At 38.9% G+C, this 19144-nt stretch overlaps 1 protein-coding gene across 14 annotated transcripts in view; it reads right to left on the bottom strand.

Moving 5' to 3' along the window:
- MITF (melanocyte inducing transcription factor) overlaps positions 1–19144 on the bottom strand; it is a 217959-nt gene that overhangs the window by 87377 nt on the left and 111438 nt on the right. The window lies entirely within an intron of this gene.

Below are 19144 nucleotides of genomic sequence, written 5' to 3'. Positions count from 1 at the left end.
AAATTCTCTGGATCCAAAGAGAACCTATACCCATAGTTACTTCAGTCTTGTCAGGTTAGGGCATCCTCATCTAGGTTCCTCTGCTTTCAGACACTGGGACAGGACTTCAACAAAATCATTTAATTAGACAGTGGTCCAGATAGATATACAACTGAGTATATGCAGGGAACTGACAATATCTGAGTATATGCAGGGAACTGACAACCTTATCCAGTGTTTTCATATCAAATTTGTATGGCGGCCTCAGCCTACCTCCTGACTTTATAGGACAATTAACCTCTGTGAAAGCTATATAGGTGGTAAACTGATTTAAAAAATTGTGATTATCAGTTTTATTATCAAATGTTGGAATGCCACAATACTGACAATTATGTCGTGATTGCACACAAATACTTCCAAACATCCATTGAGCACTTTATTATATAAAAGAATAATGTAATATTGTATAAAATGTGTGATTTATTAGGAATTATGAAAATAATTTATAGGCAACACTACATTCCTTACAGTTGCAATAAATTAATTTCTAGAATATGTTGGAAGGATTATAATGAAATCTGTGTTTTATCATGCCTATGGCAATACTATTCATTGACTTATTCTCACTGGATATTTAGAGAAACTTAGAAAAAAATTGTAAGTCCTTCAAAATCAATTAAAGATTATTTAAAGACTGAAAAGAGTAATATTATACTTTTTCTTGGGAAGATAAAATGGTACAACAGAATAAATAAAATCTATTTTTATTCTTAACCTTCTGCTGCACGAATCCCAGCAACCAGTTAGGTCCCACAGAGTGGGTCTTCTCCGGGTCCCGTCAACCAAACAATGTTGCTTGGTGGGACCCAGAGGAAGAGCCTTCTCTGTGGCGGCCCCGGCCCTCTGGAACCAACTCCCCCCAGAGATTAGAATTGCCCCCACCCTCCTTGCCTTTCGAAAGCTGCTTAAAACCCACCTCTGCCGCCAGGCATGGGGGAATTGAGATACTCTTTCCACCTAGGCATTTACAATTTTATGCATGGTATGTCTGTATGTATGATTGGTTTTTATATAATGGGTTTTTAACTGTTTTTAGTATTGGATTTTGTTATATACTGTTTTATTGCTGTTGTTAGCCGCCCCGAGTCTGCGGAGAGAGGCGGCATACAAATCCAATAAATAAAATAAAATAAAATAAAATAAAATAAAATAAATAAATTTGTAGAAAAATATTGGAGAATAAAGCAGCAAAAGAATCTTGAAGAACCTTTTTATGGAGATAGGCTAGTTCAAATCTTCTTCATTTTTAATTTAGTAACATAATGGTTCCTAAGAGGTTTGTTTGTTTGATTGATTGATTTCGATGCTGCCCCTCTCCGAATACTCGGGGTGGCTCACAACATACGAAAAACAGTGTATATTACAATAAAATTAATCCAATTAAATTAAAACTACATGGTTAACGAAAATCCCTATTTGTATTAAAAATCAATTCCAGTCATTCATACAGCAATCATACAATCATTCATTGGCCAGGGGCTTAGATCTAATCGGCCCAAGCCTGATGACATAAATGATTACCTGATCTGTACAAATATATTATTGAACATTAGTCACATGTATGTATAAAGTATCTGTACCTTTCCTTAAGTTAAAAACGCATTTATAAATTCTCACAATTTCACTTCACTTTATTTTATTCCTCTGTGGCTTTTTTTATGCAGCTTATTCATTCTTTCATTTATTTATCTTTAAATCTTGTTTTGTTGATCATTTTAAGTGTCTAAATTAGAAATAATAGTGTTAATGATCTTTCAGATCTAATGATAGTTCAGATCTTTCCAGCATAAAACGTATCAGGAAAGACTTAATGAACTCAATCTGTATAGTCTGGAGGACAGAAGGAAAAGGGGGAACATGATCGAAACATTTAAATATGTTAAAGGGTTAAATAAGGTCCAGGAGGGAAGTGTTTCAATAGGAAAGTGAACACAGGAACAAGGGGACACAATCTGAAGTTAGTTGGGGGAAAGATCAAAAGCAACATGAAAAAATATTATTTTACTGAAAGAGTAGTAGATCCTTGGAACAAACTTCCAGCAGATGTGATTGGTAAATCCACAGTAACTGAATTTAAACATGCCTGGGATAAACATCTATCCATCCTAAGATAAAATACAGAAAATAGTATAAGGGCAGACTAAATGGACCATGAGGTCTTTTTCTGCCGTCAGACTTCTATGTTTCTATGTTTCTAATGAATGAATAGGCACTTCAAAATTCTTCCTCCATCAATCACTTTCCCTCTTCTTTTTAGCTTGAGATGACCTAACAAGCAAAACAGAAGGTGATTCCTCCCCTCTTCCCACTTTTTTTTTTAAAAAAAAATATATTTTGTGATTAATGGAGAAGGGATTTTTGTTGCTGCAGGATCACAGCATAGTTCAGATCACGGCATTTATTTTGTTTCCCTGTTCTCATCATTTCAATTCAGCAAAAGTGAAGCCAATCACGCTGCCTTGGAAATGCTTCTGAGAGTTATAAAACAAAGACGTAAAAGATTTAAATCGCCATATTTAATTCTTTCAAAACCATACAAGCATACATAACTTGTACTATTCACTGATTAAACACACAAATATGCATGAGTATTTTCCAAAGAGATATCCATTCATATAAATCATAGATCTAAAAAGGGCATTAATTGAGCAGCTAAATTGATTATAACATGTTCTGTGAATTTTTAACTGAATTGGAATGATAAGATGGAGAGAGACAGAATTTGAAATCCGAAAAAGATTGTTTATATTTAGGCACATGATGGAAAGCTGCTGATAAGGTGTGAATATTGTATTCACAAAGTGTTCATATTGAAATGGAAGATCCACTGTTCCTGTTCCATTTTCCAGCTGGTGGGCGGCGGCTCCTCCAGCAGCTTCCTTTCGAGGAACAGCAGCGTCAGGGACATTACGCCCATGCCCAGGCCCCCAGGCCACTGCCGCCCCCACCGCTGTCCCCTAAAAGAAGCTGCTGCTACAGCTGGTATCCTCAAAGAGAAGATGCCGCCGGGACCAACAAACTCAGTGCCTGCCTTGTCATAGCCAAAGCTACGCTTTGCTGCTCCCCTGGTGAGGAGATGAAGGCAGAGAGGCAAGAGGTAAAGAGGTAAGGAGAGGGGGGGAGTGAGGGACAATGGGTGTGTGGGTAGAGAAAAAATCCTCAATTTTCAATTTTCCCCATAGGAAATAAAGGCTGGGAACCAATCCATTTCCATTATTTCCTATGGGGAAAACTGTTTCGTATAACGACAATTTCAGTTAACTTCAGATCGTGCAGAACGCAGCCGTGAGAGCCATCGTGGGGCTTCCTAGATTTGCCCACATTTCTGCAACACTCAGTGGCCTGCATTGGCTGCCGATCAGTTTCCGGTCACAATTCAAAGTTGTGAATTGTGACCGGAGATTAGAACTGCCCCCACACTCCTTGTCTTTCGTAAATTACTCAAGACCCATCTATACCCATCTATACCCATCTTACTCAAGACCCATCTATACCCATACCCCCAGGCATGGGGGAGTTGAGACACCTTTCCCCCAGGCTTTTTTATATTTATGTTTGGGTATGTATATGTTGTTTGCTTTTTTAAATATGATAGGGTTTTATGTGCTTTTTAATATTAGATTTGTTTTCGCTGGAATATTGTTTTTATTATTGTTGTGAGCCGCCCCAAGTCTTCGGAGAGAGGCGGCATACAAATCTAATAAATTGAATTGAATTAACAACCAACCTTCCAGAACGGATTGTGGTTGTTAACCGAGGTACCACTGTACCAAGGTCTGAAGCATTCTTTTGCAGGCAATTCAGAGTCAAATCAATTGGGCATGCTATAATGAATCCTGCACGCTTACACAATATAACTCTGTCCATATATCACATCTTCTCCTGAATTCAAAGAAATCCGTTAAATGAATGTTAGCATCGCTGTGTATCAGATTGAATTGATGGTTTACAAACTGGCTTAAAAGATAGTGAGAAAAAAGGGGTTTTTTCCCTATTAATCAAGTGCCACTTAGTAACACTTTTTATCCCAAACTTAAACTCTCTCAATAAACTGGACAACTATAGGAAAAACACAAGAATCCTTTAAGGATTTGTTGCGTTAAACTGATGAGCAAACCATTAAATTACTTGAAAGGAATATAATCTATCTTCCGAAAACATATTCCTTTAAAAGGGCTTAGACTGACTTTTCCTCTTCATTTGTTTTAATTTGGGCATTCCATATTCCAACATTGTAACGGATGGTATAGTCACTTTATCTCAATTACATACATAGAGTGTTATGGGTAATTTTTCAGCTCGTTAATCAGATCTTCCATAAGCAAAATTGGCTTAGGCAAACATCTGAAGGGAAACAATTTGTAGAGAGGACATTTACTCCAAACTTTCCCCCATACAGAAATGCCAAATTCCTCATACACACATGAAGAGCTAATGGCTTTTAAAACAATCTCCATTAGAAACAAAACTTTTCAAGAGAGAGCAGATCTCGAATCAAGAACTATGACATCTTTTAGATTAGATTTTAGTTTTGACTTCAGAGGATAATCAGAACTGCAGAAAAAAACAATTGCTGCCAACCTGCCTTCCATTGAGGACCTGTATACTGCACAAGTCAAAAAGAGGGCAGTGAAAATATTTACTGACCCCTCACATTCATTCATTCATTCATTCATTCATTTATTTATTAGATTTGTATGCCGCCCCTTTCCGTAGACTTTCCGTGGACATAATCTGTTTCAACTCCTACCCTTAAAACGTCGCTATAGAACACTGCACACCAAGACAACTAGACACAAGAACAGTTTTTTCCCAAACGCCATCACTCTGCTAAACAAATAATTCCCTCAACACTGTCAAAGTATTTATTAAGTCTGCACTACTATTATTATTAGTTTTTTCGCATCATTCCTATCACTCATTTCCTCCCACTTATGACTATATGACTGTAACTTGTTGCTTGTATCCCTAAGATTTTAATTAATATTGATTGTTTCCTTATTGCTTATTTGACCCCTATGACAATCATTAAGTATTATACCTCATAATTTTTGACAAATTTATATTTTCTTTTATGTACACTGAGAGCATATGCACCAAGACAAATTCCTTGTGTGTCCAATCACTCTTGACCAATAAAGAATTCTATTAAGCCCATGACTTGAAGATTCCCCATGCTCCCCCCACCACAAAAAAAGTTTTTATTAAAAAAAAAAATCATTGACAGCATTTTGAATCAATGCTGAATGTATAAATTATTTCCATTTGTCCACATTCCCATTGTTTTGACTGCAAGGGTCTTGTTTCAAAGCATTCCTGGTCTTATGTTCTAAAATCACCTTTCTGCCTCTGGTGCACACTTCCTTGGAGAAGCCAAGGGCTAATTACTGTTCTTCTTAAGTGACACTGTTTAGAAACTGCTTGCTATAACAGTCAAGCAATCTCTCAGATGACAGAGAATAATGTCCAATACAAATATAAGCCAGAGAGGTGTTCTGCCTGTGAGTTTTTTTATCCAAATAGACTTCAAGTCCAATATGAGGATGGAGACTCTTGAACAGGAAAGTTGAACTTGTATTGGGATAATACAGTGAATTAACAATATGTTTTTCCAAACGGTATTGGGGAAAAATGACTTTAATATGTGCATGCTCCTAGACCAGGGGTGGGCAGCAGGCAGGACGGGGTGGAACACAGTTCCACCAGTGGAAATGAAACTGCATGCACAGCTCCAGCTGACCGGTGGCAGTAACTTCCTGGATTATTGGTCTCAGCTTGGCTGTTCTTTTTTCCCCTGTTGCTGCATCTGTGCTCCTCGCTTTTTTCCTCTTTCCTCCTTCCTGGCCTCCCCTCGCAAAGCCCTCACTCTGCCTACAGCTAAGATGAAAAGGCATCGTGCAGCAATCACAGTTCACTTGAACGATGATGGTTGTTCAAGCCACTCCCACCTGGTCACATGGCCGGCAAGCCACCCCTACCTAGTCACATGACCATCAAGCCACAGCCACAAAATAAGCCACACCCACAGTGTGGCTGTAAAAATTTTGGCTGCCCATTATTGTCCTAGACTGCTCCCTTTCATTTTGATGTTCCCAAAGTCCCATTTGCCTATTATTTGCTTAAAATATTAGAAAATACGACTTCAGCAACAGACGTCCTTCCTTAAGGCCACGTTTCGGCTGACCAGGAAGGACGTCTTCGGGCCGTCAAAGCTCCGCCCATGGAATTCCCTATTGGGATTCCCCAGCTCCGTTTCAGCCTCCAGATCGGCCAAAAACGCCGCTGGCGATCGCAAAAATGGCACTCTGCCGGGCGCCGCCACCTAGCTGTAACCTTCTGAAACAGCCGGCCGCTTCTCTGCGGCCTCTGGAACCCGAACCCGAACCTGAACATTTGCCAAACTTCCGGGTTCGAGTTCGGGAGAACGCTGAGAAGCCCCCCGGCTGTTTTAAAAGGTGACAGCTGGGCGGCGGCACCCAGCAGAGCGCCTTTTTGCGATCTGCGGTGGGCTCATAAGTCGAAAAAAGTTTGTATGAAGAGGCAAAAAATTTCCGAACCCCCGGTTCGTATCTCGAAATGTTCATATCACGGGGGGTTCGTATCACAAGGTACCACTCTATATGACAAATCAATTGCAAATAGATGTAGCATTTATAAATTTTGGGCCTGCTTTGCAAGGGAGGATGCTATTATTGTTGTAATAGATTTGGCAATGTTCAACGAGGGGGGTTTTTTGTCTTTTTTTAAATCCACATTTCGGTCTAGTTTTGTTTTCTCTCTGTTTAATATTTTATCGTTTGTATTTTGATGTTTTGAATAAAATAAAAATTGAAAAAAGTAGTTTTTACACTTAAATCTATGTTTTAATTTTCAATTAATACAGGTCTAAATATGTTTCTCTCTTAGATGCCAATGCTAAAAATTAGTAAAGAAAGAGCTGATTCTATATTGTTTTTAATATGTTAAACTGTAGTACAGAAATGCTTATTGTAGTCACTTCCACTGACCAAAATATTACCGAGGCTTGGAATGTGAAAGGATAAAAAGATTAGTCTGCTATGTGCCTTTCTGTCGTTGTAATATTTTTTTAAAAAAATATCCAGTCAATCTAGAGCTAATCTTCAGTCTACTGCTTAAGTTTCCAAAGTAATTGCTCCCATTTCATCAAGCAAGCAACAGAAAAATAAGCAGTGGATCAAAAACAAACAAGATACACATTCACTTAAAAAAAAAATTACAAGAGAACCCTGATGAATATATTGCTCCTCTCTGCCTGAAAATAACCAGGAATCTGCTCTGATTAAGTCAAAATAGTGAAGGATTTCCTGATGCTGAAATTTGGGGGGAAATATACTGAAAATAGTTCCTATGGCTACTTGCCTGGTGCCTTCAAAAAAGTGGATTATTTTTCAAATATCCAATTTCATTTAACATAAAATGTACATATTACATTTTGTTAATTTTGCACTTCTTTATTGACTTCTTTAGAATTAGAAATTGACCAGCTCAAAAGCATCTCTTGCCAGTTCACAATTTAAAATAAAAATATATAAAATAAAGTGCACAGTATAAAATTGTTATTCAAAATACAGAAAAAAATTGTCCAGGCAATGCATTATATATTAGAAATGCATCTTAACAAGGGACAATATCCTAATCCTGCAACTATTCTTCATATGTTTTAGCCTCCAGGCCCTTTGTTTCTCTTCGTTGTACTTTTTCCATAGTCTCAACATCTTTTTTGTAATATGGTGACCAAAACTGGATGCAGTATTCCAGTATTCCAGATATGGCCTTACTAAGGCTTGATATAGCGGTCCTAATACTTCACATGATTTTAATTTTATACCTTTAAGGATAATATTACCATTTTTGGCTGCTGTAGCACATTGCTGGCTCATAGTTAAGTGAACTCCAAGATCCCTCTCACAATTACTATTTTTAATTAGTTTCGCCTAATCTGTTCTTGTACTGTATCTTTATTTTTTCCTGCCTAAATGTAAAGCCTTTAAACATCCCTATAATCAATTACAGAGTCATAAAGTGATGTACTATTTTTTGTCTATTTAAAAATATATGAGCAGAAGTTTAAGTACCAAAATTCTTTTTCTTCCTTATTGTATTTTTTTCTGTACAAGATATTTTTATTCTTGACATTTTTACATGTTTTATCCCAACAAATTTGGATATTTTTTTTAAAAAAAATCACACCTACATATAAAATATTCACAATTCCTTATCACTCTTGTTATACATTTATATCTCTAAGTCATCTATATATGTGTGTCAGGAATGAAAACCATTTTCTCAGAATTCATTGATTAAATGAATTCCTCTAGTAAGTCCCTAGGTTGTAGTTCAAGGTTTACATTTCAATATAAATATGAATGGAAATTTTTTTAAAAAATAAATCTCAGATTTCTATTTGTTTATTTTTGAAATGAAGTGTAATGTCTTTCACCAAGTAAAATATTAATATATTATTTGTGGTGGCAGAAAAGAACAACTAAATTATTATTTCAACTGAATCTTTCCATGGTTTACTAAATATTTCAGAACTATAATCTGTATTAAACATATTGTTTTGTAACATATGAATAGCAAACCATAATTTAAACACCTGAAACCTACATGTGAATTTATCTTGTGCCAACACTAGTGTGTGCTGTTGGACAAAACATTAAATGACCTATAAAATATAATATGGTAAAATGTAATACTGTAGATTCAAAAAAGCACAGTGATTGAATTTAATCAACGATTCTGCATATCATAATAAAACAAGCTGCATTTTTTCCATCATCTAATTTAATATTTCATACTTTACTGGGAATTATCAAGTTATGTTGGATTAATCATCCTATTGATCGGCAAGTTTTACAGCTATATTTTTAAAAACTTAAAAATATTTTCTCTTTCTCTGCCAAGGACCTAATAATAAGTATGCTGTGCTGTTTTTATATATTGATTGAATATCATGGACAATTACTATGTTACAAACAGATGCCAAAATCATGGTCTATTTTAATTCCACATGTTTTGTTTTTGTAAAGTTTGGTTCAAAGTACAAAAATGAACACTAAAGTAACTAGAAAGCAGTAGAAGAGAATATACTGTATGTAGCTCAGTGTTGAACTATGGAGTCCTTGCTACTCTTTGAGTTTGGTTGTTTGTCTTCAGACATTTCATTACCCAGCTAGGTAACATTATCAGTGCCTAGATGAGCATTGATAATGTCCAGTAATGAAACATTCGCAAGCAAATAACTAAGCTCAGACAGTATAAGGAGTCTGAATTAATAAATTCAGAAAACAGTTATGCTTACCAACTTACTGTAGCTATATAAAATGCATTTTAATTTTATTATTTAATTAAATATTTTTAAAAATACTACATTACAATTTTGAAACTATTGATTTATGATCTACACTAGAATGGTATATTCTGATCTGATGAAATTTCGATTGGTGTTTAAAAGATCTGTTTTACCTTTCATGATTTCCTTATATGTAAAGTCTATATATGCAACTGCATTTCATGCATTTGTCATAAAATCTACGAAAAATAATTCTCAACATAAATTTCCCAAACATACTATATAAACCTCCCTTATTTCAACTTATCCAAAACAGATAAATTTGCTATACAGTGGAACCCCGACATAAGAGCTGCTCTACTTAAGAGCAACTCGAGATAAGAGCTGGGAGGGGAGAGATATTTTTGTTCTACTTACAAGCCCAAATTCGAGATACAAGCGCCAAGGAGTTGTCTCCTGAAGCCAAACGCTAACTTCCGCGTTCGGCTTCAGGAGACAGCTGCGAAGCGGCGCGCGTGTTTTAAAAGGTTGCAGCCGGCCTGGGGGGCTCGGGGGGGTGCTTGCAGCTTTCTTTCTTGCTCTTTTTCTTTCTCTCTTTTACCTTCCCTTCCTCTATTTCTTCTTTTCTTTCTCCTTCCCAACTTCTTCCCTCCCTCCCTCCCTTCACTCATTCCTCTCTTACTCTCCCCTTTCATAAGTTTCCTTGCTTCCTTCCTCTGTTCCTGTCCCTTCCCCTTTTCTTTCTTTCTTTCTTTCTTTCTTTCTTGCTCTTTTTCTTTCTCTCTTTTACCTTCCCTTCCTCTATTTCTTCTTTTCTTTCTCCTTCCCACCTTCTTCCCTCCCTCCCTCCCTTCACTCATTCCTCTCTTACTCTCCCCTTTCATAAGTTTCCTTGCTTCCTTCCTCTGTTCCTGTCCCTTCCCTCTTTCCTTCCTTCCTTCCCACCCTCCGTCCATTCATTCACCCATTCCTCTCTTGATCGCTTAAAGCCGGTCCCTGGTGCAAAAAGGGTTGGGGACCTCTGTCCTACAGGATTGGGTGGCAGAGAAGTTGAACATATGTAAATTTAAAAGTTTAAGAAAGTTTACAAGTTAAGTGAAAGAAACTTCATTATTCATTTATATGTACATGTACATTTCTTCATTAAAAACATGTCTTTCTGCATAATTTAGACTAACTTTGTGAGTTTTTTGAGGGCTGGAACCAATTAAAATTATTTACATTAATTCCTATGGGGAAAAGTCGTTCGAGATAAGAGCTGCTCGACTTAAGAGCCCAGGTCCGGAACGAATTAAACTCGTATCTCGAGGTACCACTGTAATGTATGTTAGCAAGATATCTATTTGCACTAAAAAAAATTAAATACCGTAGCTGCCAAATTGAAAATCTGGGTATTGGGGCTAAAAGCAAATTATTCCCCTAAGACCAGATAATAAGATCATCAACTTGCCATTACATTTTGTTACATCTGGATATAATGCATAGTGCTGTGACTGAACACAGTATTCATTCATTCTTAAATTATCTTTCTTAACACCAAAGATGAGAAATGAATTCCTTGTAGATTGTAGGATTAGTTTGCTTCACTACCCCCCAATTCTTGTGCTCTGAAATGCTGAGTGATGAAATAAATTAACCACATTGCAGCTGGATAATTTACTTGGGAAGTTGAATTAAGGAGAAACACATGCTTTTTTCCACTATTTAAATCCCAGTGGATTTTGTAAAATTTTTGCTTTATTGTCTTGCTCCTGTTGGCCATACTGGATCTCAAGTGAATGACACATAGAAACATATAAACATAGAAGACTGGCGGCAGAAAAAGACCTCATGGTCCATCTAGTCTGCCCTTATACTATTTCCTGTATTTTATCTTACAATGGATATATGTTTATCCCAGGCATGTTTAAATTCAGTTACTGTGGATTTACCAACCACGTCTGCTGGAAGTTTGTTCCAAAGATCTACTACTCTTTCAGTAAAATAATATTTTCTCATGTTGCTTTTGATCTTTCCCCCAACTAACTTCAGATTGTGTCCCCTTGTTCTTGTGTTCACTTTCCTATTAAAAACACTTCCCTCCTGAACCTTATTTAACCCTTTAACATATTTAAATGTTTCGATCATGTCCCCCCCTTTTCCTTCTGTCCTCCAGACTATACAGATTGAGTTCATTAAGTCTTTCCTGATACGTTTTATGCGTAAGACCTTCTACCATTCTTGTAGCCCGTTCAATTTTGTCAATATCTTTTTGTAGGTGAGGTCTCCAGAACTGAACACAGTATTCCAAATGTGGTCTCACCTTTCATTATAGCAAGTTACAGGGATATATTTTTTGTGCATCAGAATTGTAGAATTGGCCACCAAACATAAGTTAATAGATCATTGACTGCTTACCTTAATATCAAAGCAGCCTATTTTTGGTGGCCAATTCTACAATTCTGATTCTACTACGACTATCTTGATCTGCACGCAGATTTCAGAAAAAAAGTTTCTAATCATTTTTTCATGCCTACTCTTTGCAACAGTATTCCTTGTTCCCTATTTGACTAACCTTTGCTATTAACTAGACGCTAAGCTAGGAATCACTTGTCTCTGTATTAAACTCCATTGTTAAGGCCTGGACTCCTATTTTTCTCTTTACTGCCCAAATTGTCTCCTTACTCCTAAAGATCTTGTGAATCCCGCACTTATCCCCTGAACCCCAATCCTTGCATATCTTGTGACAGGACTTGGCTGATAATCCGTTTTGCATGTTTTAGTGATTGACAGAAAGCACATCATTAGTCTGAGTTTCAAACTTAAAGGCTTTCATAGCCAAATGTGATATTGTTCCTTAAAATGTCATGATTGTTAGCCATTTTAATATATTTTTTTGTGGACAATATTATTCTAAACTTAGATTTAGTATCTAAACTCAGGGCTGAGGTATTTTATCTAGCCAAAGATTACACTTACAAAAATTGTTATAAATATAGTTATCATTGATAATACAACAGATATCCAAGATTGTCTCATCACAAGAATGTACACTTTGAAAAATGCAAAATCATACAGAATTTCAACTCTTTATTTTACATCTATATTGATATACAAGTAGTCCTTGACTTCAATTAAGACAAAATTTCTGCTGCTAAATGAAATAGTTGTGACAAGCTTGCCACAGTTGTTTGGTGAATCATTGCAGTTGTTAATTGAATTAAACAAATTAAACAAATCCAACTTCTGACTTTACTTGTCAGAATCTAGCTGGAATGTTATAAGCGATGATCACATGACTATGGGACAATACATCTGTTAGAAATATACGCCAGCTGCCAAGCATACAAATGTTGATCATGTCACTCCTTTTCAGTACCATTATAATTTTGAACTATCACTAAACAAATGGTTGTAAGCAGGTACGGTTTTCACTTACCTTCCCTACTGGTTTGCAAATGTGAGCACGACCCCACCTCTACACATGCACCCCGGCCTCCCACACAATGCTTTAATCACGCATGCACCCGGAGTGGGTGGACGCGTGGGCGAGTCTACCTGTGATTCCCGCTACCGTGATTCAGACGAACCAGTCCGAACCAACTGAATACCATCTCTGGTTGTAAGTCAAGGACTACCTGTATCTTTTACACCATCCCAAATTACATAATAGTGCTCAGGGTGGAAAAGGTTGTACCTAAGATATCACCAACTATATCTTGTCATGTTAAAATCTAGAGATAGATTTTACAAGATTAGCCTTCCACAAGATTAATAGATGTGAATAACCTTGGTAGATCCAGGTTCAAGCCAACTGCACCTGGACCTGAACTCCCATAACACTCTCAGCCCAATTTGTTTGTTTGTTTGTTTTATTCGATTTGTATCCTGCCCCTCTCCGAGGACTTGGAGCAATACAATTCTAAAATCCAATAATAACTAAAAACAACCAGTCTAAAACCCCAATTTAATTTAAAAACATTCCAATCCACCAACATACTTTCGATTCAACATACATTCATCCATAGGCATTCATTCAAGGGATGATGATTAGTGTCCCCAGGCCTGTGCCTGTCAACACAAGTACATCTTCAAATTCTTACGAAAGGGAAGGAGGTTAAGGGCAGTAGGAATCTCTGGGGGGAGCTGATTCCAGAGGGCCGGGGCCCCCACAGAGAAGGCCCTTCCCCTAGGCCCCGCCAAGCGACATTGTCTAGCTCAGTGTTTCCCAACCTTTTTTGAGCCGCAGCACATTATTCACATTTACAAAATCCTGGGGAACATTGAGCGGCGGGGGGAGGAGCGGGGAGGCTAAAAAGTTTGGACAAAAAAAACTCTCTTCCTCCCTTTCGCCCTATTTCTCCCTCCCTTTTTCTTTCCCTCTCTCTCTCTCCCTCTTTCTTTCTTTCTTTCTTCCTCTCTTTTTTGCTCTTTCTCTCTCCCTCCTTCCCTCCCTCTTTCTCTCTTTCTTGCTTTCTCTCTCTCTCTTGCATTCTTTCTCTTTCTCTTTCTCTGTCTCTCTTGCTATCTCTCTTTTATTCTCTCTTTCTCTCTCCCTTGCTTTCTCTCTCTCTCCCTTGCTTTCTCTCTTTCTCTCTCTCTTGCTTTCCTTCTCTCTTCCTCTTTCTCTCTTGCTTTCTTTCTCTCTCTCTCTTCCTCTTCCTCTCTCTATTTCTTGCTTTCTTTCTCTCTCTTTCTTTCTCTCTCACACATTCTTTCTTTCTCTTTCTTTCTCTCTCTCTCCCTCTCTCTCTTGCTTTTTCTCTCTCTCTCTCTTGCTTTCCTTCTCTCTTTCTCTTTCTCTCTTGCTTTCTTTCCCTCTTTCTCTCTCTCTCCCTCTCTCTCTTTCTCTCTTTCTTGCTTTCTTTCTCTCTCTCTTGCTTTCTCTCTCCCTCTCTCTCTTGCTTTCTCTCTCTTTCTCTCTCTCTTGCTTTCCTTCTCTCTTTCTCTTTCTCTCTTGCTTTCTCTCTCTATCTTCCCCTCTCTTTCTTTCTTTCTTGCTTTCTCTCTCTCTTGCTTTCTCTCTCACACACTTTCTCTCTCTCTCTCCCTTGCTTTCTCTCTCTCTCTCTTGATTTCTCTCTTGCTTTCCTTCTCTCTCTTTCTCTCTTGCTTTCTCTCTCCCCTCCTTTTTCTCTCTCTCTTTTTCTCTCTCATGCACCATGCCGGCAACAGAGAGAGAAAGAGAGAGAGAGAGTGGAGAGAGAGTGGAGAGTGGCTTGCCGGTCCGCGGCCCCCTGGATCAGCAGCCCTGCATGGCCCCAACACAGACTCTGCCGTCGCCTTCGCCTCCACCTAAGAGGCAGCAGCCACATTCAACCCTTTGCCCTCCCAGGTGTCCATGGCGCCCGGCCATGCGCCGCCTCCGCCTCCCGGTACCCCCGTCCGACTTCTACCTGCAGGAACCGGTGGTGGGGCGCCAAGAAGGGTGGCGCTTGAAGGCGCCGTGGTTGTCATCACAGAGCAAAGCCACACAGTCCCGGATCGCTCGCTTCTCCAGACAGCAAGCCGGCTGCCTGGGAAAGCGGCGCGCTTTTTAAATGCACGCTTTTCAAACGTGGCGCTTTCCTGGGCAGCCGACTTTGCTGGCCGGAGAAGAAAGCAATTCAGGACTGCGTGGCTTTGCGCCACTTCAAAAATTTATGTGGGGGGGGGTCCTAATGGCTGTGCGGGCGCACGCCCACGCAGCTTAGAAGCAACAGTGGCCGGCGCCCTCCCACCGGGCCCCAAAAGCTCACTTGCCATCACTGCCAGGGAAGTTCCAGCCAGGCCGGGTTCACGGCACACCTGACCATGTCCCGCGGCACACTAGTGTGCCGCGGCACACTGGTTGGGAAACACTGGTCTAGCTGATGGGACCTGGAGAAGACCTACTCTGTGGGATCTGACCGGTCGCTGGGACTCATGTGGGAGAAGGTGGTCCCTTAAGTAACCTTCCAATTTACCTTTTTGAGATCAAAATTGGAAAGGAAAGCCTTTTCTCTTTGAAAAAGGCAGGATATAATAAAATATTTTTCTAATATTTTATTCTGTGTTCTAAATATGCTGGATCATTCTACTCATCATCACCTCATCAACATGGCTAACACCATCTAGTTATGCCACTGAAATGATGCAAGACATTTTTAATGTATCTGAAGGTGGTTGAATTTCAGAAACCTGCCAGGATTCTCTGAACAAATTTGGCCAGAGGGTTCACATGCCCATGTACATATATTCAGATGGTGTCCCAGATTCAGATTCGCAAAATGCCACCCATCGGGGGTGAAAAATTAAACCCACTCTGTACCCCATTTTAGTATTTTTCCATTCCATGCCTGTATTTTTCTCAAGCTACACAGCCGCAGTATTTTTGTTAATCTAATGAGAGGCTCTTTCGTGGCCCAAGAACATTCACTAAATAATTATTAAGCTCTGGAGGCAAAGGGTGGTGGTTCCCCCCTCCCTTTTTGCATGAGTTGCAGTTCAGTAAAATGCTTTAAGTTGATTGGCCTGAATGCTTAATTCACTTACAGAGACACAAAGCTTGGTTGGAAATCTTTTACCAGGTAATGAAGTAGAGATGCAACAAACCAGCTTTAAAAAAAAAGACATTCTGTCAAAGACTTAATGGTTAGTATTGCCCTGGAAAGTCCTAGTGTCAGGCTGAAGCCATTTTAGTTGGGGTCTTTGGCCTGCCACACTTTATGCTATTTTAAAATGTTCATAGCAGCACTGAACTAACTCCTTTTCAAGTTACCAGCAGCAGGGAATTTGTTCCCAGGCCTAAGCTACCTATGGAAGTTCTCACCTTAAATGTCCCTGATTGAGTGGATGGAGACGCTGAACAAAGGATGGGAGAACACCAAGAAAGCACTAATTGAAGTGACTGAAACAGCAGAAGCCTATAAGAAGCAAGCAGACAAGCACTGATCACTCCAGCCCCCCTTTCGAGCGGGGGACAAAGTTTTCTTGTTCACAAAATACATCCGATTGAGAATGCCCAGCAAAAAGCTAGAACTAAATGTTTGGGGCACATTCCCAATAATTAAAATTACCAACCCAGTCACTGTGCAGCTTGCATTGCCTAGAACAGGGATGGCAAACCTATGGCACGAGTGCCACAGGTGGCACACAGAGCCATATCTACTGGCACGCGAGCTGTTGCCCTAACTCAGTTCCAACATGTATGTATGTGCCTGCCAGCTGATTTTTGGCTATGGGTTCTGGGAGGGTGTTTTTTGCTTCCAGAGAGCCTCCTGGAGGAAGGGAGACCCTCCCCTGGCTCCAGGGAAGCCTTTGGAGCCTGGGGAGTACAAAACACGAGCCTACTGAGCCCACCAGAAGCTGGTAAATAGGACATTTCCGGCCTCCAGATGGCCTCCGAAGGGGGCAAGGGGGAAGCTGTTTTCATCCTCCCCAGGCATTGATTTATGGGTGTGAGCACTCATACATGCACGATAGCATGTGCACATGCTCTTTTGGCACCCAAAGAAAAAAAGGTTTGCCATCACTGGCCTAGAATATTGAGGGAAATACACCTGATATTTCATTGCAGGTTATTAAAACCAGTGATTGAATCAAACATAACATCACAAACCCAACCACCATCACCCCAACTCAGGGTGTACTTCTGGGTGCAAAATTAATGGCAAGCCATATTTCAGATTGCTCCACCCTTTAGATATTTCTAAATGATGTGTAGGCAGAGGTGGTTTTCTCCCAGTTCAGACCAGTTCGGCCGAACCCACTGGTAATGTCACGATGACATCACGGAACCAGTTCTGTGATAGATAGATAGATAGATAGATAGATAGATAGATAGATAGATAGATAGATAGATAGATAGATAGATAGATAGATAGATTCATTCATTCATTCATTCATTCATTCATTCATTCAATTTTTATGCCGCCCTTCTCCTTAGACTCAGGGTGGCTTACAACATGTTAGGAATAGCACTTTTTTAACAGAGCCGGCATATTGCCCCCACAATCCAGGTCCTCATTTTACCCACCTCGGAAGCATGGAAGGCTGAGTCAACCTTGAGCCGGTGATGAGATTTGAACTGCTGATCTACAGATCTACAGTCAGCTTCAGTGGCCTGCAGTACAGGACTCTACCTGCTGCGCCACTCCGGCTCTGTAGTTAGTGTTAGACCTTCTAGTGCAGGTCCATGGAGAATGCCATGTTTTATTCTGGATTTTTTTTGGGGGGGGGGGAGGTTTTTTCCATTTTTTCCATTCTGTGCATGCGCAGAAGCCACATTTCCAGCACTGCCCATGTGTCACCATCTTCTTTTGGGGGGGTATTTTTTCAATTTTTTGGTACTGCGCAATGTACGTGCACGTCCACGAGGCATAGCCACATGGCACAGGAGGAAGCGAACCAGCAGCGAGGTAAGTTAGAACCCATCCCTGGCTGTAAGGTTGCTTTGATTAACACATTTATTTTAAATGATTAACATTTTTCAACTTTACTTGTGAAGTTGTGAAGTGAATCAATGCGGTTGATAAGGCAGTAACTCCGTTGTTAAGCGAATTTGATTTCCCTATTGATTGTGCTTGTTAGAAGGTCACAAAAGGGGAGTTTTCGGAGAGGGGCGGCAAACAAACAAACAAACAAACAAACAAACAAACAAACAAACAAATAAATAAATAAAAAATAAAAATAAATAAAAAATAAATAAATAAAAAATAAATAAAAAATAAATAAAAAATAAATAAATAAAAAATAAATGAATAAATGAATAAATAAATAAGTAGGTAGGTAGGTAGGTAGGTAGGTAGGTAGGTAGATAGATAGATAGATAGATAGATAGATAGATAGATAGATAGATAGATAGATAGATAAATAAATAAATAATAGCCTTGGGGACCCAGCAATTGTCATAAATATGAACCAATTGCCAAGCATCTGAATTTTGATCACAGGGTTAGGCAGTTGCTGTGAAGGTTATAATTGCCAAAAAATAGAAACATAGAATATTGACGGCAGAAAAAGACCTCATGGTCCATCTAGTCTGCCCTTATACTATTTTCTGTATTTTATCTTAGGATGGATATACATTTATCCCAGGCATGTTTAAATTCAGTTACTGTGGATTTACCAACCAAGTTTGTTCCAAGCATCTACTATTCCTTCAGTAAAATAATATTTTCTCACGTTACTTCTGATCTTTCCCCCAACTAACCTCAGATTGTGACCCCTTGTTCTTGTGTTCACTTTCCTATTTTAAAAAAATGGTCTTAAGTCACATTTTTCATCACATTCGTAACTTTGAACAGTCACTAAACACAGTGTTGTAAATCAAGGACTACTTGTATTGTGGTCAATGTATGACCATAAATAGGAGCCAGAATTTCTATTGCTAATCAAGAATTTTTTTTGCTAAGAGTCGTGCACGAACACAGGAAGTTTTTCAGAAGAGAATGGACAAACATTTGTCTGAAATGGTATAAGGAGGGGACTTGAACTAGAAGACCTCCAAGGTCCCTTCCAACTCTGTTATTCTATTATATTCTATTTTGCAACCTTTTTTGCCATAAATTTGCTAAATGAATCACCGCAGTTGTCAATCAAATCACACACAGTTGTTCAGTGAATCCAGGTTCTCATTGACTTTGCTTGTCGGAAGCTGGCTAGGAAGGTCACATGTGGAGATCACGTGAACCAGGGAACTCAGCAAATGATGTCATAACTACATGCTAGTTGCCAAGCACCCAAATTTTGATGGCATGCCCCGAGGATGCTGCAAACAGGCTTAAGTGCAAGAATCCGATGTAAATTACTTTTCCCAGTGCTGTTTTAACTGCAGTCACTAAATGAATG

Source organism: Erythrolamprus reginae, chromosome 2, assembly GCF_031021105.1.
Source record: "Erythrolamprus reginae isolate rEryReg1 chromosome 2, rEryReg1.hap1, whole genome shotgun sequence".
Classification (NCBI taxonomy): domain Eukaryota; kingdom Metazoa; phylum Chordata; class Lepidosauria; order Squamata; family Dipsadidae; genus Erythrolamprus; species Erythrolamprus reginae.
Note: the sequence above shows the minus strand (reverse complement) of the source record. Positions and strands in the feature narration are given on the sequence as shown.